Here is a 24,632-nt window from a genome sequence, read left to right as displayed (position 1 = left end):
TGGTAGATACAGTGAATGCGTAATGTAATTAATAAAAGTGAGAATAAAACATTTTAGTCTGAGCAACAGGAAGCATAGATGAGAGAGCACGTGGTGTTGGGGAAGTGGGTCATAGTTGTCTAGTGGTGGAGATAGTGGTGTTTTAATGAGATTTAGTTAGGATATATATAAATTGTAGTATTAATACTATATAAAAACAACTATTATCATAATTTTTTGACTATATTATCCTGATTTTTTAATTAAATGCATATGTCTGAGATCAACCTGGACTCAGATTTTCACTCAATACTTTGAGTTATAATCCAAAACTACTTAGTTTTATTGTTTAAATGCTTCCAGATTTGGCCATTAACAGTTCTGTCAGTTGGATCCTATGCCCTATTGATATGGCCCGATCTTGGTGTTCTTTCCCTTTCTGATCACCTTCTTTGCATGCAGTTCCTTACTTTCTGGCACTGCAATATGCTCTAGACTCGTCTTGCACATTTTCTCACTTAGTATTAGAGTCGGCCATTTTCCCAAAGATCCCTGATTTCTCCTGTTACGTAATTCTATTAGGAATCCAGATCTGGGTTCTAGGTGTGCTCATGGCTGCTGGGGTATCATTGCTACTAAGCCATCTCAGATGAGAGCATTGAGAAATGCATGAATGAATACTAACTTGTAGGTGCATTAATAACAGCCTAAGCACACGCCCCCCCAACACACATTATCATTGTATCTGCCTTATGCTAAACATGAGTTTATACTGTTTTTGCCAGTTCTAATCTATTACCGCTTGAATAAATCTAGCCTCCCACACTTACTTCTCTGTAAACTCTCCCTCCAGTAGTGAAAAACCTGGCTCCCATCTCTACTATTTATGTACATAATTGTTAAATTCTAATATGTATATCAGTTCAGAACTGTTGGCCCAAACCTCTGTGTCAAACCAGTTTGTCAACCAGAATATAGTGCCTATAAATAGTTTTTGTTGTTGTTTTCTGGTTTTTTTTTTTAGTCCACTTTTTTTCAATATTACTCATGTCAGTGTGGTGATTTCATATATTTGCAATATAGTTATACAGTTCTTTCTCATTCTTCATTCCATCTTCAAAAAAGTTCAAATCCCTAATTTATATATATATATTTATAAATATGCACATATATATGTATATATAAAATACATCATCTTAAATACCCTGAGATCTGCTATTTGTACTCTAAGCTTATATAGGCTTTGCAAAATGCACAGCAGCATTAGGTATCTACTGTCACAACGCTTCAGAGAATAGTTTAAGCATCCTAAAAAATCCTTTTGTATCACCTATTCACCACCCTTCTCTCTTCTCCCCACAACCTTTATGGTCACCGATCTTTTTACCATGTCTATAATTTTGTCTTTTCCAGGATGTCATATAATTGGAATCATGTGGAGTTTATAGTCTTTTTACATTTGTTTTCTTCACAATATGCATTTAATATTCATTCATGTCATTTTGTGACTTGACAGCTGATTTCTTTTTATTTCTGAATAATACTCCATCATATGGATGTACCACAGTTTATTCATTTACCTACCGAAGGACATGTTGGTTTCTTCCAGTTTTTTGGCATTTTTTTCGTTGTTGTTCTAATTAGAAATTCCCTAATGAAAAATGATTTTGAATAGTATTTTATAGGTCTTTTTGAAACCTGTATATTTTTTGGTGAGGTGTCTCTGCTAATATTTTTCCAGATGACTAGTATTTCATATAATTGTTTAACATTTACATATATTTTTGGTGAGTTATCTGTACTAATACTTTTCTCAGATATTGACTGGTATTGCATGTTTCTATTTGTGTGTGTGTGTGTGTGTATATATATGTATATGTATATATATATATATATATATATGGTGAGATGTCTATTCTAATATTCTCCCTATTATTAAAAATATTTTCTTACTGTTGAGCTTTAAGGGTTTTTTGGTGCATTTTGGAGACTTGGAGACAAGTCCTTTATCCTTTATCAAATACATGTTTTGGAAATATTTTCTCCCAGTCTGTTTGTAATTTTCATTCTCTTAACAGTGTCTTTCATAGAGAAGTTAAATTTCAGAAGTCCAAAAAATCTTTTGATTTTGTCTCTTTCTGGCAGTGTTTCTGCTGGTATAGCACTAGGAACTTAGTTGGTCTTCCATGTAATTTATGAAGGCCCACACCATTAAGAAAGAGTTCTTGGAGTTCCCGTCGTGGCGCAGTGGTTAACGAATCTGACTAGGAACCATGAGGTTGTAGGTTTGGTCCCTGCCCTTGCTCAGTGGGTTAACGATCCGGCGTTGCCGTGAGCTGTGGTGTAGGTTGCAGACGCGGCTCGGATCCCACGTTGCTGTGGCTCTGGCGTAGGCTGGGGGCTACAGCTCTGATTCGACCCCTGGCCTGGGAACCTCCATGTGCCGTGGGAGCGGCCCAAGAAATAGCAAAAAGACAAAAAAAAAAAAAAAAAGAGTTCTCTACAGATCCTTTCTGGATAAACCTATCTTTAATCCCAGCCTCTGCTAAGATGGCTTATTAGGTCCAACCTTCACATAATCTTTTTCAGTAGAAGTTTTCCAGCTATACCATGCCTCTCTCTCCATGCTTTTCCAAGGCTAAATGTCCTAACATTAGCTCCATTGCAATCTGCATAGATTGAAAATTTGCAAAGTCATCAGATTTCTGTATATTTTTATTTAGCAAGTCCTTCCTCATTTTATTTTGTTCTAACATTTTACTATAAGCAGCAAGGAGAAACCAGGCTGCTACTTCAACATTTTTCTTGGAAATCTCCTCAATTAAGTTCAGCTATTACAAAAATTTTACTTTCCACTCAACAGTAGAATTAATTCAGCCAAGTTTAAAGCTGCTTTTTAACAGGAATTGCCATTCCTTCTCTTTCTAATGACATGTTCCCATTTCTTTCTTAACTCTCACCAGTCACCTTTAGTACATTTGGTACCAACCATCTCTTCAGGACAACCTTGTATTTTTCTATCATGTGGATCTAAATTCTCTCAGTCTCTACCCGTTATTCAATTCCAAAGCCATTTACAGACTTATAAATATTTGTTAGAGTAGCACTTCACTTTCTAGTACCAGAACATGCATTAGTTTCCTAGGACCGTCATAACAGATGACAATAAACTTGGTGGCTTAAAACAACAACAACAAAAATTTATCCTTTCACAGTTTTGGAGGCCATTAGTCCAAAATCAAGGCATCAATAGGGCTGATTTCTTCTGGAGACTCTAAGGGGCAATATGTTCCATGCCGCTGTCCTAGATTCTGGTGGCTCCCAACAGACATTGATTTTCCTCAATTTGTAGATGCATTGTTTTTAGTCTCTGTTCTCATTAACCTGTAAGGACATCAGGCATTGGATAAAGGCACCATAGTTAATCCAGGAGGATTTTTTTTTTTTTTGCTTTTTTTGGGGCCACACCTATGGCAAATGGAGGTTCCCAGGCTAGGGGTTGAATCGGAGCTGTAGCTGCTGGCCTACCCCACAGCCACAGCAATGCCAAATCCAAACCGCTTCTGTGACCTATACCAACGCTCACGGCAATGCCAGATCCTTAACCTGCTGAGCCAGGCCAGGAATCGAACCTGTGTCCTCATGGATGCTACTCAGATTCGTTTCTGCTGAGCCACGACGGGAACTCCAATCTAGAATGATTTCATCTCAACACTCTCAATGGCACAAGCCAAGATCTTATTTTCAAGTAAGACCACAGTCACATTTAGACATACTCTTTTGGGGAAAATATTTATGCCCCACACTAACCAGTATAATTTCCATTCTTGACTGAAGGACTTTTTTATACATTTCTTTCAAGGCATGTCTCATGGCAATGAGTTCCCTCATTTTGGGATTGTCTGAAATAGTCTTCTCTTCTTCTTTTGAAGGATAACTTGCCTGAATAAGAAATTTTAGATGAGTGAATGTTGGTTGTTTTGTTTTAATTTTGGTATTTTATTTCATGCCACACTCTTTTCGTTTACACATTTTCTGCCCAGAAGGTCCCTTGGATTCCTATCTTTGTTTCACTGGCACTAAAGTGGTTTTTTTTACCTCTGATTTCCTTCAAGTTTATCTCTTTGTCTTTGGTTTTACATGGTTTTTATATAATACACCTTAGTGTGGACCTTTTTAATTTATCCTGAATAGTATTTTCTGAGGCTTATAAGTCTGTGGGTTGGTATCGGTCACTAGTTTTCAAAAGTTCTCAGCCATTATTATTTACAGTATTTCTTCCACTTGGTTCTCTCTCTTCACCTTATATTCCAATTGTGCGTATGTTATATCTTTTGACATTGTTTTTCAAATCTTGGCTTTATTTTTGTTAATTATTGTTATCTTTGTGTTTTCGTTTGGGAAGATTCTATTGATTTACCTTTAAGCTCACTGATTTTTTAATCTATTTCCAGTCATTTTATGACCACATTGGAGATATTCTTCAATTTTGTTAGTGTTTTTACATTTCTAGCATTTCTTTTCCATTCTTTCTTGAAGTTTCTGTCTCTCAGCTTATGTTCCCTATCTGTTCTTCTGTGTAGTCTGATTTCTCCATTAAAGCTCTTAATGTATTAATCTTGTCTTAAATCTCTGGTCTGATAATTCCCATACACCTGACATATCTGGGTTTGATTCTGATGCTTTCTACCTTCAGACATTTTTTTCTTGCCTTTTAACATGAATTGAACATTTTGTTGAACATTAAACATGATGTATCAGGTAATCAAACCTGAGTTAAAAATGTTCTAGTGTGAACTTTTATGTTAATCCATATAGGAGATATGTTACAGATTATTTTAATCTGTAACCCTGGCTGGGTTATTGTGGTTGTACCTGTATATGCCAGAGGATTCAAATTCCTGTAGTAGTCTAATTATTGTTTTTCCTTTTGTTTTGGGGTTCTTTGACACTTCATCAGATAGGTATGCATTTTTCTATATAATATGTAATCCTCCATTGCTGTGCTAAAGTCCTGTAGGTATAGTTATTAGGTGTCGGGGAGGGGAAGCTTTGCACCACTGTAAGATTAAATCTTCATCATTTACTGGGCCAATGTCCTGAGCTTTGACTTTCGCAAGTGTCCCATATATGTATAAATCCCTTAAGTGATGTGGAGCAGGGGAAATGTCCATTTGTTTGGTAAGTTAAGGTTCTGGTAGTCTGTCCTCTGTGATATGAGGAACAGTCTGAATACTTTCACAATTTTTTTTTTTGTCTTTTTGCCTTTTCTAGGGCCACTCCCACAGCATATGAAAGTCCCCAGGCTAGAGGTCTAATCAGAGCTGTAGCTGCCAGCCTACACCAGAGCCACAGCAACGCGGGATCCAAGCTGCGTCTGCAACCTACACCACAGCTCGCAGCAATACTGGATCCTTAACCCACTGAGCAAGGCCAGGAATCGAACCCACAACTTCATGGTTCCTAGTTGGATTCATTAACCACTGAGTCATGGCAGGAACTCCATGAATACTTCCACAATTTTTTTTAAGCCTCTACCTTGCCAAAATGATGAGATCTTTCTCCACTCTTTACCATGATAGTTTAAATGGGATCCTAGAGGTAAAACCCATAAAAGTTATCTCTTCGAACAAAACTGTAGCTTCCAGGAATTTCTCATTCTGAAGCTAGTGTGTATTCATCCTCCAATATTACATGAAAATTACCATTTAAATATACCCATTAGTTTATAGCTCCAGTGGGTTGTGCTTCAGAAAAGCAGATGTCAGTTGTGACTTTCCGTATTTGCCTGTCTATCTAGACTTTAGTGTGGTGATTTTCCCTGAAACTTCAATCTCAGGTGATCTATATAGTCATTGATTTTTAGTGTGTTCATCTTTTTCTTGTAAGGATTAGAGTGACAACTTGAAAAATCTTTACATTATCAGAGCTTAAGCAAGATATCCACTTTTACTTTTAAAAGCCAAAAATTTTAAGATAGTTGTCCCCAGGTATGATGTCAAGTTTTTGCTTCACATTTGCTTTCTTTTAATATTTTGTTATGAAAAAGGCAAACATATATACAGGTGTAATAATACCATGATTCCATGAAATCATTATGTAGCTTCAACAACTGTGAAGCCTACAAGAGGAACTTGTGATACCTTTTTATATAAAAGAGAAACTGCAAATATTTACCAGAATTGTATCAAACTCTTGAGAATCCAACTTGAGGAAGCTACCACTCGCCAAACATATGACAATACAAATGAACATTACAAGGGGTAATTACTGCAGTTGATTAAAACACGTCAAACTCATTTATACCTATGAGTTCATAAAAGTTAAATAGATACAAGCTAATGGTAATGAATAAACTCATTTTTAAAACTGGTTATAAAAGATGTTTGAATCATGCATCTGTGTTTCCTAATAGTTATTATGTAATGTGAAATAAGAAAATTTATCACTTGGTGGATTAGTTCACTTTGAAATATGAAGAATAAACGACAAGATTAAAATATCACCATTTTGCAGTCACTAACATCTTAATGAATCTAGCCGTCAACCATTAGTAACCACTAACATGAGGAAAAAAACAATGACATCTAGGCATTTTGTCCCTCCTGATAGAAGAGTGTAAACTTCCCTGTGAAGTAGTCTTGCCGAAAACATATATCTTGAATATAATGCTCAGTAGAAGCTGTTATAAGTTAAAGAAAGTGAAGAGCACAGAGGAACTGTAAGGACATAATTGGCAAATTCCAGACTTTGAAAACACTACCGGCCAAATAATTCAGTTGCTTCAACCACAGTACTAAGAACAAAAATGCAATGAACAGAATCTTAGTATACTTAATAAAATATAGTAAACAATGAGAGCCTATTGAAAGATTGTGAGCTTTGTTTTTATAAGATAAAAAATAGAATATATGTTATAGCTTATTATTATTAATAATAATAATTTTCATTTATGTATCTTTCCAGGCATTGTTGAGGCACTGTGAATACCTATTCAAGAATATGCTGTATGATTTTAATTCTCTCAAATTAGTCACAAGTGTCAGTACATAACACCAAAGTCATACTCAAATTGTGAGAAGTATGCCAAATAGCACAATTTGAAAAATTACACCAAGAGAGTTATTTCCAAAATTGTATTCTAATATAACTTATACATATTGATAGTATTTGCTTTCAAAAGAAAAAAAAATTGAAACATAAAAGTACAATTAGATTATGGCTTATATTCAATCCATACCTTCACTGTATTTAGATTATCTTAAAGCCATAAAAGGAGAACTTGCCCTTACATCTTTGGTACAGACGGGATGAATATAGACAGTATTTAATATGGTTGTAGAAACATTTAAGAAAACTATATGATGAGGAAGATGATTATTATTATTATTTGCTTTCTGGGGTAATCTCAGGGACATGAAATTTATAATATAAAGCCAACTTGAAGAACGTAAACTTCCACAATAACCTTTTATACCAAAATATATCTCTTCAGTTGTGGCATTAGGTAAGGAAATCAAAGAACTAAGATATATTAATTTCCTCAATTTTATGCTATAAACATTTTATACTTCAATCAGTAAATTTTTATTTTAAAAATTTTAATACTGAAAGTACTAAGAGGCAGATTATATTTATGGAAAGTCTTCTTCCCATCCATAGCCTAAAGCTAATTTTCTGAAATAAGCCAAGAGAGAGAAAGAATTTTTTTTCAAAATGTCGAGTTCTGGGGGAAAAGATTTTAATTATTGTGTTGGATTATACTAACATGAAAAAGTGTCTTCCTCTAAGTTAAAAAAGTCATCTTTCTCTAAAATCATTATGCCTCCAATACAAAATTCATGGTTTATAACCATGTCAGTCAGCTATTGTCACAATTATATCGCATAAAATCCACTCCAAAACAAAGATCCGTACACAAATAAGTCTCTGTTCCTATATTCATGATTCTGAATGCAGCTTCAGGTTAGCACAGAGAATCCTTCAACTTTCCTTTGAAGGTGAAGTCATGGCAGATTTTTAATATGTTTACATACCTCCCTTCTCTAACTTTTCTATGAAGGTCTGATGTCTCTACTGCTGGAAACTGAGTTTAGATTATCTGAAAAGGATGTGACCTTATTGTTTGGTTATATCCTCTTGCTTTTCCAGGGACAGATGACAGAGCTGTAGGGGAAACAATCAAGAAAGTTGACTGTTGGTGGAGTTCCTGTTCGTGGCTCAGTGGTTAATGAATCTGACTAGGAACCATGAGGTTGCGGGTTTGATCCCTGCCCTTGCTCAGTGGGTTAAGGATCTGGTGTTGCCGTGAGCTGTGGTGTAGGTAGCAGACGTGGCTCAGATCCCATGTTGCTGTGGATGTGGCCTAGGCCGGTGGATATGTCTCCAATTGGACCTCTATGCTGAGAACCTCCATATGTTCCATGCTGCAGGTGCAGCCCTAGAAAAGACCAAAAAACAAAAAACAAGTTTACTGCATCTTCCCCTTTCCATAAAAATATGATGTATGGTCATCTTCCCACCCACAAATTAGAAAAAAATAGAGATTCTTCCCACTGCATGTAATTATGGGCCCCTTCCCCTCCAAAATATAGTTGGCATGGAACTCACTCTATTTAATGACCACTGCTCTTGCTTTTTCTTTTCCACTGCCATAACCATATGACAGCTCTTGCAATATATTCTGTTAGGTCTGGTAATCTGAGTTGTTTTACTTACACAGATCTTGAATAGTTAGCTGATTATAAATTCTCCAGGAACAAAATGGATGGGCCATAAGCGAGGCCCTGATTGGACTACAAAACTGAAACAACATCAACATCATCAACAATAACAACACGTTGAAAGTGACAGCAGTGTATCTAATGTGACCCACAGAGCCTGAACTGAGTCACCCATTGCTATGGTTCCTGACTAATTCCCAGACTTGGGTCAGTTCACAGAACTAGAGCCTCTTCGTGGAGTTTAAGACTTGTACCCTGAGGGAGACCTGTGATCACATAGGAAGTGCATAGTGTGTATTTTCCTCTTTATCTCCCCTAACAGAGCTTATAGGCATTAAACAGTAGTGATGCATTAGGGACAGTGAAACGCTTGGTCATTTCTCGGATTGTAGAACACGGGTTCCAAGCGATAACAAACCCCTTTTGAATCAAAATGCAAAAAGACATTTAGAATAAGCTTTATAGGGATCAGGTAGTAAGTGGGACTTTGCCTGAAATCCATTTGATTGTTCAGATTGTGTGTCAGCACACATGCACTTTGGTTCTCTCCTCAGTTCTTAAGAGAATAAATGGAACAGAAATAGGCAACATCCGAATACCCCTGCTGGCTACTGGAGTACATTGTGGGAGGCATCCTTAAAGGATGACCAGGTGCCGGACTGTGGAATCTCACCCTCTCACCTCAAAATAGTAAATTAAAACAGCATTGAAGACTTCTGTTTCTAAATAGGTTCGAATAAGTAGCAGCAGGCTGTGGCTCCTGCCTTAAAAAACTAGGAAAAATTGTATCAATTACAAAAAGCATATTTTCAGAAGAATGAGAGAGCTGTGAAAGAAAGAAAATCTAGATTTGAAAAATTACAGTGAGGCACTAACTTTTCTTGAGTGAACTGATAAACTAGTCTTTTTTTAGAACCTGTATATGCTTGCTGACGCTGGGCACAGGCTGTGCATCAGACTTAGCTCCAGCAGAGAGGCTCTGCTGGCAGAGGAAGAAACCTGAGAGTGTGTTGTTGACATGCAGCACTAGAATAACAAAGGAGAAAACCAAGGGGCCTCAAATGCTTGACCAGTTCTCCCCACAGGACATTTTGTGAGTTCTGGGACTCTTGGGAGTCTGGGGAGCTTAAGAAACATTTTCTGAAAGGTAGACTGACATGTCCTGCCATCCATGGTGTTTAAGAAACAAAACCCTGCTGGGGGAAAGCAGCTGGACTTAAGTGCATGGCCAGAATCCCTTCAAGATATTTTCCAAATTTTGAACCTTTGTGAGAGGGAGAATAGGAAACTTGGGAAATTCTAAAGGCAGAGCTTAAAGTTCAATTTTAAAAAAAACTTCCCAGTTTCGATTTTCTTTTATTGGCAACAGTAATACTTTAAGAGTTCTAGTAATAAGGAAAACAGACTTTGATTGTTTTTCAAATATCTCCAAATAATCCCCAAGTTCTGATTTGCAAAGGACGCATGCAGTGCTAAAGCAATCACCTTGCACCTCACTTGGATGCCACTGGAAAGGCCCATGAGCCACAGACACAAATCTATGTTTTATGTGGACATAGAGCTCTTTCTTCCACTAGTTTCTCAACACCTGCTCTTCACTTAGTCTGGCATACTTTTCCCTCTGCTTTGATGTGCCTTGGTCCTTCTCATTCTTAAGATGTTAGCTTGCTTCTCATCTTCTTAAAGAAACTGTGACTGACCAGATTATAGGGGATATTCGATCCCTCATTTTTTCTTTATACATTGTTTATTTCTTTCTAATAATCATTAACAATTTACAGGTGATATTTTCTGGATTCTATATTCATTTTCTGAAAATTACCTCCATGAAGTTAAAGATATTTTTTTTGTCTTTTCCTTTCCACAGCCCCTAGCATTTATGGTGTACATGTCTCTAAATAAATATTGGTTGAATTAACAAAATGAATCAAGTATTATTGTAAAATATATGTTGTGACAGCCATTATGCTAAATTCCACTTTATTTTTGCCATATACATCTTGAAAGATTCTTTTTCTTTCTTTTTTTTTGTCTTTTTGTCTTTTAGGGCCACACCCATGGCATATGGATGTTCCTAGGCTAGGGGTCCAATTGGAGCTGTAGCTGCCAGCCTGTGCCACAGCCACAGCAAGGCCAGATCCAAGCCGCATCTGTGACCTACACCACAGTTCACAGCAACACCAGATCCTTAACCCACTGAGTGAGGCCAGGGATCAAACCCGCAACCTCATGGTTCCTAGTCGGATTCATTTCTGCTGCACCACAGTGGGAATTCCTTGAAAGATTCTTGAACTCATTGAAGTGACACATTTTATTATTCTCTCCATGAAAGAAAACACATATGTACAATATTACAGTTATTGCAATTGTAGTTGTACAAGTAATTACACAACTTTTAGCATAATAACTAGTTTAAGTAAAGATTCTAGGGAGTTCCTGCCATGGCTCAGTGGATAACAAATCCAAATAGGAACCATGAGGTTGTAGGTTCAATCCCTGTCCTCCCTCAGTGGGTTCAAGATCCGGCGTTGCCGTGAGCTGTGGTGTAGGTCACAGATACGGCTTGGATCCTGCATTGCTGTGGCTGTGGTGTAGGCCGGCAACTGTAGCTCCGATTAGACCCCTAGCCTGGGAACCTCCGTATGCTGTGGGTGTGGCCCTAAAAATACAAAAGACAAAAATAAAAATAAATAAAGATACTAGAATTAAATAGACCTTTCTCTGAACATAATAGGCTATTTAACATAATGTTATTTTTATATTCTTATTGAATTAGCAAACGCATTTATTATATATAATTTTAAGTGATTTTTGTTGCTGTTAAAAACACATGTATTTTTGTACTTTTTAGGTTCATATTCTGAATGATAGAGAATACTCTGAAATTCCATAGTGTTATTCATGATTAAGTGTTTGTTTACAGCTATCCCTTTGATAAAACAGGTCAGTGTTAAGCTTCAGTAGGCTGAGAAATTTAACATGATTAGTTCTCATTAATGCCAGAGTTAAACTTTCTCTTTATAGTAAGGGCACATCCATTCAAGTAAGATTCTTGCAGAACCCAAGTATCTGTCACACAGTGATTGTCCTTTCGTGCACCATTAATTTCAGGTAACTAACAGAATATTAAAGAAAAAGTAGAACAAAAAGTTAAAGTCCAGAGGCTTAATTAAACCAAGTGTATAACTTGAACAACTTTTATGACATAGGTACATATACAAAAATAGCAATTGGGCTACTATTTATATTTAGTTATATTAAAATAGCATAATTTTATTTTCATTATGTTAGAAATTATATTAAATCATAAAATATTAAGAAATATTTTAAAATAAATGCTAAATAATAATTACCAACAAACTTAAAACCCAGTGAAAATAACCATTGTCAAGGTGGAATAGTTCTTTTTTGCTCTCACTACTGGCATGCCTGAGGAAGACCAAGACTAAATCATACCCTTGGGATTCTCATAAGCATTTTTGAAGAAAAGCCTCCAGAAAGATAGGAATTCTGTAAGGAAAAAAGACAGGTTGGAGGCCTGGCATTGTGATTTTGACGTAAAAATATTGTGACTCACATTAATAGACCAGGTATGAACCATTTTATATATCTCTCATTTTTCAGTTGAAATTTAATGAAAATACTATTTTCCATAATATAATTATGACAGAATTTAATGACATAGTTACTTTTTAACTATTATAAATGAAATGAAATAAGGATATTTGAATGTAAGTCATTCTGGGAATTTCTGATCGTTTACAAAGGGAAAATGTCAATAAATATATGCATTTGACAATAAACTTTAATATAGATTGATAAATTAGTATTTTGAAAGGTTGTAATTTGACACTTATCTTAGTAATTATGATTGGAAAGTTTTGAAAGAATCCTTATCACTGGTGTTCCTGGTGCAGCTCAGCAGAAACAACTCTGACTAGTATCCATGAGGACGAAGGTTTCATCCCTGGCCTCGCTCAGTGGGTTGAAGAGCCTGCCCTACTGTGAGCTATGGTATAGGTCACAGATGAGGCTCAGATCGTGTGTTGCTGTGGCATAGGCCTTATTCAACCCCTAGCTTGGGAACCTCCATATGCCATGGGTACAGCCCTAAAAGGACAAAAAAAAAAAAAGAATCCTTATCACCATCAGGGCTATTCTTTTTCTTTTATATCATAACCTAATTAATATGTGAGGACTTGAATTATATTAAATTTGGTAACACTCATTTCAATTTATGTTAAATATTTCTCAAATATGTGTCAGTTATTTGATCAGCTTGGGTCACTTTGTTATTCATGTTGCATCTTTCTATTGTGATGCAAAGACTAGGTCCAGAGGCTGGCCCTTTTGCCACTAAATTGGACTCTATAGTTTCTTTCTTTATAAAACATCAAGAGCTAGTCTATAAGCAAACTAATGCCATTGCTTTATCAACAGAGACAAGTGAAGTGAGGTATAGGAATGCTAAACAGGAGAAGATGTGACACCATTGCAATTAAATGGGAGAAAGAAGAAGAAAACTTCATGTTTATCAAAGATGTAATTTACCATAAATATCTAGCAACCTATATGCAATACGTTATTTATGACTATATATTTTAGATGCCTTTTACATCAGAATATACGAGAAAACATAATTAGGCATTTTTCACATGAAAATAAACACATCACTCATCATGACGGGAAGGAATTATCACTATGGCAGTTAGCTTCATAGCTTCCACACTGGATATTTTTTACCAACCTGAGCTAGAAAACGATCGATTTTATGGAGTTGAACGTTGTTTTCACTTAGAACATGATCGGTGTTCTGTGCATCTAGGACAACCAAATGAAGAAGCCGACTACGTGGTGGAGTATACAGGGCAATAGTTCAGAGGAGAAATCTGGACTTCGGTAAATATCTGAGGGTAGCAAAGAAGTGGGAAAAAAAGCTGTGCTTGAGGCGCCAAAGGAAAAATACAGAACAGTGACCTTATGGTGGTGGTTATACAGATATGTTTTATTTAGCTAATTTAATGTTTAAAAAATCAGCTTGTATAATTTTAGGTAATGCATGTTCTCCAGTTAGGCAAGTTTTCCCTCCGTTTATTGTGTTTTGACCATGATTATATTACCGGTGTCCCCTGAAGTTACTTCAGTTCTCACATTTTGTATAAGATAAAAAATAATAATAATAATCACCTTAGGACTTAACACTGTGAAGTTCAAATAGTATGCATTTGATTTATGAATATAACATATTTTAGAACAATCCCTATCAAAATATCTGTGGTGAAGATCAGGCCTCATGTTGTGTTATATAAATTATTAGTATTTATATATCCTATGTAAATAACAACATAAAGTATATATTTTAGATTTCCACACATAAATATGTGAGATTTCTTGGGATGCTGTAACAAAGTACTCCCAACTCAGTGGCCAAACAGAAAATGTCTGTGTCACAATTCTGAAGGCCAGAAATTGAAGATCAAGGTATTGTCAGGGTTGGGTTTCTTCTGAGTGCTGTGAGAGAGAATCTGTTTCCTGTTGCTTCAGGTGGTGTGCTGGCAGTCTTGAGTGTTTCTTGATGTGCAGAAGTACACCTTGATCTCTGCCTTCATCCTCTCACGTCTTTCTCCCTGAGTGCATTCCTCTGTGTCTGAATTTCCCCTTTCTTTAAGATTACTAGTGATACTGCATTAGGGCCCACTGACTTCATCCTAAGTAATTATATCTGCAAAGGTATTATTCCAAAAAAAAAAGAGGTCACATTCTGAGTTAAGAATGTGAAATTATGAATTTGGAGGGCACACAAATCTACCAATTAGAATAAATTACACTAATGCTGTCATGGGAATGTCAGTTTGCTATAAACATTTCTAAATGCTTCCTGTATTTTCTATACTTATTTTATGTCTGACCCATGGTTCAGAATATGTGGATTGGTTCCAGGAAACAAAACGCATTTAGTATAGCACTGATTACAAAAAAAGAAAAAATGTCTAAAATTCAGAAGGATAGAACGAGTAAATTATAGTAAATATATATCAGAAAAAAATGCTTTGTTTATTTTCAGAATATTTCTTTTCTTATGTGTATCTTTTCTAGATAAGCTGCTATCTCTAATTTCTGTCAGAGTTAATCTTTTTACCCTGGTATTCTGGGATTATTCTTTCTTACTTTTGAAACCTTGGTTCCATATTTTCACTTTTCCTGCTCAACTAGCCCTAGAGAAATCTTTGCTACATTAGTTTCTGATTTATATCACCGTTCACTGCAGATAGAAGTCACAACATTTCTGTATCTTTGCTTGCCTTCTTCTAATCTATCTTCATTTCTCTGTATAGGGAGCTGTTAATGGGGATTTTTCTGGATTGATGCCATTTTTCAAAGGTACTCCTTTTTCAACTTTGGGATTATGAGTCACCCTGAAGTGCCTTTGAGTCTGGTATGAACTCCACTTTAGCAAAAATGTCTTTAAGTTTATGACACATGCATAGTAGTAGTCTTGTTTCCTGTTCACCTGTTTTTCTATTAATGTTCATTCCCAATGTGGAATTTTCTTTCCTATGAGAATTGGAGAAGAAGAAAAATAAGTATCTATACTCATATAACTCTTACAAAAGAAGGAAATTTTTTATTTAAATCAGTATGTCTTGATCAATAATTTCTTCCTTAAAAACATCTTTATTCTTAAAAGTAATCTATTGTATGTTTCATAAAAATATATCTTTCATGCAATTATGGCCTAACATAGTGGTTCAAAATTATTACTTTAAACCTTGAAAGGTCCATTGCAAAATTTACAGGAATATTTTAGTACTAAGGGGTAAAATGTCATATATAACATATAATATTCTAGTATCAAAAATGTAAAGTGGGGGGATCAAGATGGCAGAAGAGTAAGATACGGTGCTCACCTTCTCCCACAAACACATCCAAAAAATAAAAAAAATCTACATGTAGAACAACTGGCACAGAACATCTACTGAATGTTGGCAGAAGACCCTTAAACCTCCCAAAAGGGCAAGAAACCCTCCACATAACTGGGTAAAACAAAATCAGAGAAAAAAAAGATAGAGAGAGAGAAGAGGGAAAAAAAGGAATCAGGACAGGACCAGCACTCTTGAGAGGAAGCTGTGAAGAGAAAAGGAACTCACACCCTGGGAAGCCATGCATAGCCGGTGAGGGGGAAACTTAGAGAAAGCCTCAGAGAAAACTTAGCAGCCAGACTGAGGAGGGCACAGCAGAAGGAGCCGCATAGATCATCAGTACCACTGCTGTCAGATACCACAGCCTGAAACACTCAGGGGCTGGGAGCTGAGAATCAGGCTATGGAGGTCAGTTCTAGGGAGGGGACAAGGGTTGGCTGTGTGGAGACAGCTTGAGGGATTGGAGAGTGGTGTGCCATGGGCAGGGGAGCAGAGCACCACAGTGAAGGGAGCATGGAAGAGGGCTTGGGCCCACAGGAGAAGTAAGGCACCCTTGTTGGGGAGAGCAAGAGGAGGAGGAGTGGTACCACCATGGGAATATCATTCTCTGTGCATATGCAGGCTCTCAGGCAGTCGGGCACTGCTTGTGCAAGCTACAGGTGGTAGGCAAACCACCACAGGCATCTCAGACTCCAAGCTAAAGCAAGGAGATATAGGAAGGAGTTAATATACTTAAAGAACAGGGCAACTGTAAATCAAAACCAAAGAACACATTCACAGGAACTAAAAAGAAGAGGACGCAAGCATAAAATAAAAGGAGATCAAATAAGCAAAAAAAAAGAAAAGAACAAAGGAAAAACATCAACCGGAAAACAAAGTTTAAAGTGGAAATAAATATACCTTAATCAGTAGTTACCTTAAATGTCAGTGGACTGAATGCTCCAATCAGAAGACAGAGTGGCAGTCTGGATACAGAAGCGAGAGCCTACAATATGCTGTCTAAAGGAGACTCACCTGGAGTTCCTGTCGTGGTGCAGTGGTTAACGAATCTGACTAGAAACAATGAGGTTGCGGCTTCCATCCCTGGCTTTGCCTGGTGGGTTAAGGATTTGGCATTGTTGTAAGCTGTGGTGTAGGTTGCAGACATGGCTCAGATCCTGTGTTGCTGTGGCTCTGGCGTAGGCCAGTGGCTATGGCTCCGATTCGACCCCTAGCCTGGGAACCTCCATGTGCCATGGGAGCGGCCCAAAAAATGGCAAAAAGACAAATAAATAAATAAATCAATAAAAGAGACTCAGCCTAGGGCAAAGGACACATATATATTGAAAGTGAGGGGATAGGAAAAGATGTTTGTTGTGAATGGAAATGGTAGGAAGACAGGAGCTGCAATACTCATATCAGACAAAATAGACTTTAAAATGAAGGCCATAAAGAAAGGCAAAGAAGGACCCTATTTAATGATAGAAGGATCAGTTCTCAAGTAGAGGTTATTACGTTAGTCAATATCTATGCCGCTGATATAGAAGCACCCAAATATATACAACAAATACTAACAGACATAAAAGAAGAAATTGATGAGAATACAATAATAGTAAAAGACTTTACCAGCCTACTCACGTCAATGGACAGATCCTCCAGACAGAAAATCAGTAAAGCAACAGAGATCCTAAATGACACAATAGAAAAGTTAGACTTAATTGACACTTTCAGGACATTACATCCAAAAAAATCAAAATATACATTCTTCTCACGTGCACATGGAACATTCTCAAGGATTGATCACATACTGGGGCACAAAGCTAACCTCAGCAAATTTAAGAGTATAGAAATTACTTCAGGTATCTTTTCTGACCACAATGGCATGAAACTAGAAATCAACCACAGGAAAAGAAATGAGAAAAAACTGTCTACATGTAGACTAAACAGCATGTTACTAAAAAACGTATGGGTCAATGAGGAAATCAAAAGGGAACTTAAAAAATACCTTGAGACAAATGATAATTAAAACAGCCATTCAAAATCTATGAAATACTGCAAAAGTGATTCTTAGAGGGAAGTTCATAGTGATACAGACCTTCCTCAAAAAAGTCAAAAAACGTCAAATCAAGAACTTAATCTACCACCTAAAATAATTAGAAAAAGAATAAACAAAACCTAAATTAGGCAGAAGGAAGGAAATCATAAAGATCAGAGAGGAAGTCAATCAAAAATAATATTAAAAAAATAGAAAAAAAATCAATGAAACCAAGAGTTGGTTCTTTGAAAGAATAAACTAAATTGACAGATCTCTGGCCAGACTTACCAAGAAGAGGAAAAACAAACAAATTAAGAAATGAAAATGGGGAAATCTCAATGGATACTGCAGAAAAAAAAAATACTGTGAACAATTATATGCCACAAATTTGATCACTTAGAAGAAAGGGACAGCTTTCTCAAGACTTACAGCTCACCAAAACTGAATCAAGAATAAATAGATTATTTGAACAGACCAATCACTAGAGATTAAATTGGATATGTAATAAAAACAGTTCCTACAAACAAAAGTCCAGGACCAGATGGCTTCAGAGGCGAATTCTACCAAACGTACAAAGAATTTACACTCATCCTTCTAAAACTTTTCCAAAAGGTCAAAAAAGAAGGAATATTCCCAAAGACATTTTGTGAAGCCACCATCATCCTAATACTAAAACCAGACCAAAGTATTATCAAAAAAGAAAATTATAGGCCAGTATCTTTGATGAATATAGATGTAAAAAATCTCAAAAAAAAATTTAACCAACCAAATCCAATAACGGATAAAATAGATCATAAACCAGGTAAGTGGGTTTCATCCAAAATTCACAAGTATGGTGCAACATACATACATCAATCAATATCATAAAGCACATTAACTAAAGAAAAGTCAAAAACCACAAGATCATTTCAATAGATGTAAAAAAAGCATTGGACAAAATTCAACATCCATTTATGGCAAAACTCTTATCAAAGTGGATATCGAGGAAGCACATCTTCACATAATAAGAGCCATTTATCACAAATCCATAGCCAATATAATACTCAACAGAGAAAAGCTGAAAGCCTTCCCATTAAAATCTGGAATAAGAAGGATGCCCCTTCTTACTACTTGTACTCAACACAGTATTGGTAATCATAGCCACAGCAATCAGACGAACAAAAGAAAAAGTATTCAAACTGGAAGAGAAGAGGTAAAATTGTCACTCTATGCAGATGACATGATCCTATATATTGCAAACCCTAAGGACGCCACACAAAATCTACTTGAACCAATTAACAAATTCAGCAAAGTAGCAGGATACAAGATTAACATTCAGAAATCATTTGCATTTCTGTATTCTAACAATGAAATATTAGAAAAGGAATATAAAATACAATACCTTTTAAAATAGCACTCCCCAGGAGTTCTTGTCATGGCTCAGTGTTTAACGAACTGGACTAATATCCATGAGGATTCAGGTTCGATCCCTGGCCTCACTCATTGGGTTAGGGATCCAGCATTACCATGAGCTGTGGTGTGGGTTGCAGACGTGGCTTGGATCTGGCATTGCTGTTGCTGTGGCATAGGCCAGCAGCTACAGCTCCAATTCAACCCCTAGCCTGGGAATCTCCATATGATGCAGGTGCTGCCCTAAAAAGACAAAAAAAAAAAATGGCACAGCAGAAACAAATCTGATTGTTATCCATGAAGATGCAGGTTTGATCCCTGGCCTTGCTCATTGAGTTAAGTATCCAGCATTGCGGTGAGCTGTGGTGTAGGTCACAGATGGGGCTCAGATCCCACATTGCTGTGGCTGTGGTGTAGGCCAGCAGCTACAGCTCCAATTGGACCCTCTAGCCTGGCAACCTCCATATGCTGTGCGTATGACCCTAAAAAGACAAGAATAAATAAATAAAATAAAGTAAAATAGCACTCCCAATAATATATAACTAGGAATAAACCTGAACAAGGTTGTGGAAGACTTATATTCTGAGAACTATAAAACCTTAATCAAGGAAATCAAAGAGGATCCAAAGAAATGGAAAGATAGTCCATGCTCCTGGATTGGAAGAATTAATATCATTAAAATGGCCATATTACACAAAGTAATCTACAGATTTGATGTGATCCATAGCAAATTACCAGTGACTTTTTTCACAGAACTAAAACAAACAATCCAAACAATCTGAAAATTTAGATGGAACCAAATGATCAATCCTGATGAACAAAAACCAAGCAGGAGGCAAAACTCTCCCAGACTTGAGACAATATTACAAAGCTACAGTACTCAAGACGCTGTGGTTCAAGTATAAAAACAGACATATGGACCAGTCTAACAGAATAGAGAACCCGGAAATAAACCCAGACACCTATGGTCAATTTATCTTCAACAAATGAGGCAAGAATATAAAATGGGGGAGTTCCTATAGTGGTGCCGTAGAAACAAATTGACTAGGAACCGTGAGATTGTGGGTTCAATCCCTGGCCTCGCTTAGTAGGTTCAGGTTCCAGTGTTGCCACGATTTGTGGTGTAGGTCACAAACATGGCTCAGATCTGTTGCTGTGGCTCTGGTCTAGGCTGGCGGCTACTGCTCTGATTAGACCCCTAGCCTGGGAACCTCCATGTGCGCAGGTAAGGCCCTAAAAAGGACAAAAGACAAAATTATGAAATGGGGAAAAGACAATCTTTTCAGTAAGAGGTGCTGGGAAAACTGGATAATTGGATGTAATTCAATGAAAATAGAATACACACTATGCACACACACACACACACACACACAACCAAAACCCTCACAATGGCTTAAAGACTTAAATATAAGACAAGACTTCATAAAATGAAAACATAGGCAAAACATTCTCTGATATCTACTATATAAATAGTTTCTTAGGTCAGGTGCCCAAGGCAATAGAAATAAAAACAAAAATAAACTCATGAGACCTAATCAAACTTACAGGCTTTTGCAAAGCAATAGAAACCATAAAAATACCAAAAAGATAGCCTTCTGAAAGGGAGAAAATAGTTGCAAACAATGCAACCAACAAGGGCTTAATCTCCAAAATATACAAACAATTTATATATAAACAGCAAATAAACAACCCAATTGAAAAATGAGCAGAAGACCCAAATAGACATTGCTCCAAAGAAAACATATGGCTGACCAACAGGCACATGAAAAAATGTTCAGCATCACTAGTTATTAGAAAAATGATCATTAAACCTCAATGAGGTATCACCTCACACTGGTCAGAGTGGCTATTATTAATAAGACTACAAATAACAAATGCTGGAGAGGGTGTGTAGAAAAGGGAACCCTCCTACTGTGTTGGCGGGAGTGTAGATTTGTACAACCACTATGTAAAACAATTTGTAGTTTCCTCAGAAAGCTAAATATGGAATTACCATATGATGTGGCAATCCCACTCCTGGGCATATATCCAGACAAAACTTTCATTCAAAAAGATACATGCACCCCTTTGTTCATCGCATCACTATTCACAATATCCAAGGCATGGAAAAAATCTAAATGTTCTTTGACAGATGAATGGATTAAATAGATGTGGTGCAGATATACAATGTAATACTAAAACATAAAAAAGAACAAGACAGTGCCATTTGCAGCAACACGGATAGAACTAGAGATTCTCATACTGAGTGAAGTCAGAAAGAGAAAGACAGATACCATATGATATCACTTTTATGTGGAATCTAAAGTATGGCACAGATGAACCTATTTACAGAACAGAAACAGACTCACAGACTTGGACATCATACTTGTGGTTTCTGAGGGGGGAAGAGGAGGGAGTGGGATGGACTGGGAGTTCAGGATGGATGCAAACCGTTGCATTTAGAATGGGTAACGATGTCCTGCTGTATAGCACGGGGAACTGTGTCCAGTCACTTGTGATGGGACATGATGGAGGATAATATGAGATAGAGTGTGTACAGAAGAATGACTGGGTCACTTTGCTCTATAGCAGAAATTGACAGAACAAGTAAATCAACTATAATAAATTTTTTTAAATGTAAAGCAGCCTAACAGATAACTTACTGAAATTATAAAACAACCAGTTATACCCATACATATATCCATCCTTTTTCAGAGTTATATTTGAATTTTATCATAAAGTTATATGAGTAGTTGTAATGAGTATTTTCATTACATAAATGCTACAAATACTGTTTATAGGAAAGAATCTCATAAATACTTTAAAATACTATGTCATTAGTGGAACTTGTGGGACCATAAAATATGAAAACCGATTATTATTTTTGTGAAAAAAAATAGTATGTAGATAAATTATTAAAAGAATACAAGCGAGTGTAGTTTTCATATGCCCAACTGTGCTTTATTCTGTCCCTTTGGCATTTTTGTTTGCAGTTTTGAAAATAACTGTTGAATGATGTGATGAAACAATAAAAAATAATGCAACTAGATATTGTTTATAAATGTTTTAAGAAATAAACATTTTTAAAGCAAGTCAAATGCTTTTAATATATTGTAGACTCTGCTAAGAGTATGAAGTCTGGAGTCAGAATCCTAGGTTCCAATCCAAACTTCCAACAATTTGTTTGGGATCTTGGTCAAATTATTTACTTTCTCTTTGTGAGTTTAAGTCATATTGTTTCAATGGCTGATTTAAAAAGAATGTAATCCATATTATAAACTTTGTCTTAATTCAGCTGTTATCTTCACTGCCAAGTAAAAGGCCAAATAGATAATAGTAAATTGTTGTTTGGGTTAATTTGCAAGACTTGCCTGATGACGTATTAGCATAGAAAAGTAGAACCGTGGACTCAGAAGAAACAGGTGAGTAATATACCGTCCATTGTTTTGGCTTCCCTGTATTTCTCTTCCTCTCCCTTCTACCCATAAATAAAATAGCATCTCCTTCACTACATGATGCAACCATCTTTCATGCAACTACCTATACTTGAGTATCCTCCACTATGAATGTTTTAATAGTGTGTTAATGGAAAATGTTAATGAGTTATAGTAAGGTAGACAGATAGGGAGATAATTGACATTGGAAATATAGTTTTTTATCTAACAGTTCCCAAGATGCAAGGTGATAGCATGCTATAGGCCTGAGGAAGTGCCCAGGTTGGTTACTAGATAGCGAGGAAACTATGGACAAGGGCTTTCTTACTGTGATTCCTCAAGATATAATGGATAAGGCAGGGGAAATAGGCTTAGGTTTAGTTCTTCAGGCTGTGGGCATACAGTCTGTGTCCACTTGTCTTGCACCTGGTTTTGGAGTAATTAGGGCAGATTTATCGTGGCTGAGAGTGTTAAGAGCCCAGGAAGGGAAGTGGTTGTGAGTGTGGGCTCTGGATTGCTTGGCTAGCCTGTGAAAAATCCCCCAGAAAGAGGAGTCCTTTCCAAGAAGGGATGTGGCATGAGGGAGTCAGGAAGCTAAAGTACAGTGATTCATAGTATCAGATTGTCTAAAACAAGGACTGTTTGGCACATGCTTATAGGGCAAATGTTAAAGCCAAGTTTATAGAAGCTAGTAACATGATCAGTACACTGGCTCACAAAATCTAAAGTTCTGATTGTAGTCATATTCACAGCTGGATATTTCTATAAACTTAAAGTTGCAAAAGAGTCTCTTATCCATATACAACATATTAGAAGAAGTGTAGCAGATAAAAGGGAATAATGTGCCAATACAACTGGTCGTAAGAGACTGGTTCAAATTATTTCTGCTGTCTTTCCATTTTATGTCGCTCTTTTCCTCAACCTGCATTTTTTTGGTCAGATGTTTTAGATAATTGTGTTACTCAAAACCACCTTCCCAAAGGCCTGAGTTTCAGTAGTTCTGTCATTATTCAATTGAAGATTTTTCACTAACTTTATGTCTAGACATGGATATAGTAAGAGTCACCTCAGGGAATTTTGAATTCTAAATGGAAATTTACCTTTTCCCAGTGTTTTTTTATTAATACTGCAAAATGATAAATACTATAACAAAGTATAACATTGTGTTAAATGATCAATGTAAGGATTTGCCGAGAAGAAACAAGTTCCTCAGAATGAGGTTCACTTTACGTATATAAAAACCTTTCTGACTAATGGAGACTGTGCAGTGATCATGACGACAAGAACAAGGAAAGAACAATAAAGACAATAGGGCAAGAACTGTAATTTTAAAGCATAATACTCAGTATACTCCAGAAGTATACTCAGTTTAGAAAGCAGCAAATGAATGTCGCCCTTTGGCTTTAAGATACAGGCCCGATGTTCCAGCTGTACTCATGTTTGATCATGTTGACTCCAAAATGGCAAATAGATCAGAAGAGAAGCACCTGAAACTGGTAACACAGACACATAGACACTCTTCCTGATGAATATCTTCAATACAATTTTCTTATCTTCAGTAAGATTTTCCATACTCCTCAGTCCAGTTTTTAATAACTATTTTATTAAGCCACAGAGGTATATAGCTACTCACAGAAATGATGGGATCAAGCTCTCTGTCATAGCCTACAGTTTCTAATATCAAGTGTTAAGTGTTCTGTAAGGTTTGGAGGAGAAGAAAAGGAACAGAGCCTCCTCATTTACCCCAATGGCAGGAAATGACATTACCCATTTTTTTTTAGCCACTCACAGTAGCAAATTACTTGATATAACAAAGGTCTTTTCTACTGTGCAAATGTGTACAGATTTTGTAAGCTATGTATATATATTTTCTTATTTTTCCTTCAACTTAGAAAAATTATCATCTAGAGATCTGCCTCAATAATTATCAGTATAAAGACTGATGTACATGTTTAGAAGTGGCTGTAATAAAGGCGAATGCCCTTGGAGAAAACTGGACATTGGATAAAATACACCATCACCACAATAATTATTATTTAGTAGTAATCACATATTTAGTAGTGATTGCTGCAAGGCATTGAAATGGCATGCCAGGGGCTAAGTATGCTTTTTATATTATTTAATCTTCAAAGCAATTTAGTATTTAGATACTTTTTCAATAGGGAACTATGAGAAGGTATTGAGATTAAAACTT

The 24,632-nt window shown here is 36.4% G+C and overlaps 1 long non-coding RNA gene across 1 annotated transcript in view; it reads left to right on the top strand.

The window, feature by feature from the left end:
* LOC102161020 (uncharacterized) overlaps positions 1-24,632 on the top strand; it is a 158,054-nt gene that overhangs the window by 36,136 nt on the left and 97,286 nt on the right. The gene's annotated exons all lie outside the window — the stretch shown is intronic.

Source organism: Sus scrofa, chromosome 5, assembly GCF_054392235.1.
Source record: "Sus scrofa isolate SSC_HxYL_T2T_F1_AM1 chromosome 5, Sscrofa_HxYL_maternal_Yorkshire_Landrace_v2.0, whole genome shotgun sequence".
NCBI classification, from domain to species: Eukaryota; Metazoa; Chordata; class Mammalia; order Artiodactyla; family Suidae; genus Sus; species Sus scrofa.
Note: the sequence above shows the minus strand (reverse complement) of the source record. Positions and strands in the feature narration are given on the sequence as shown.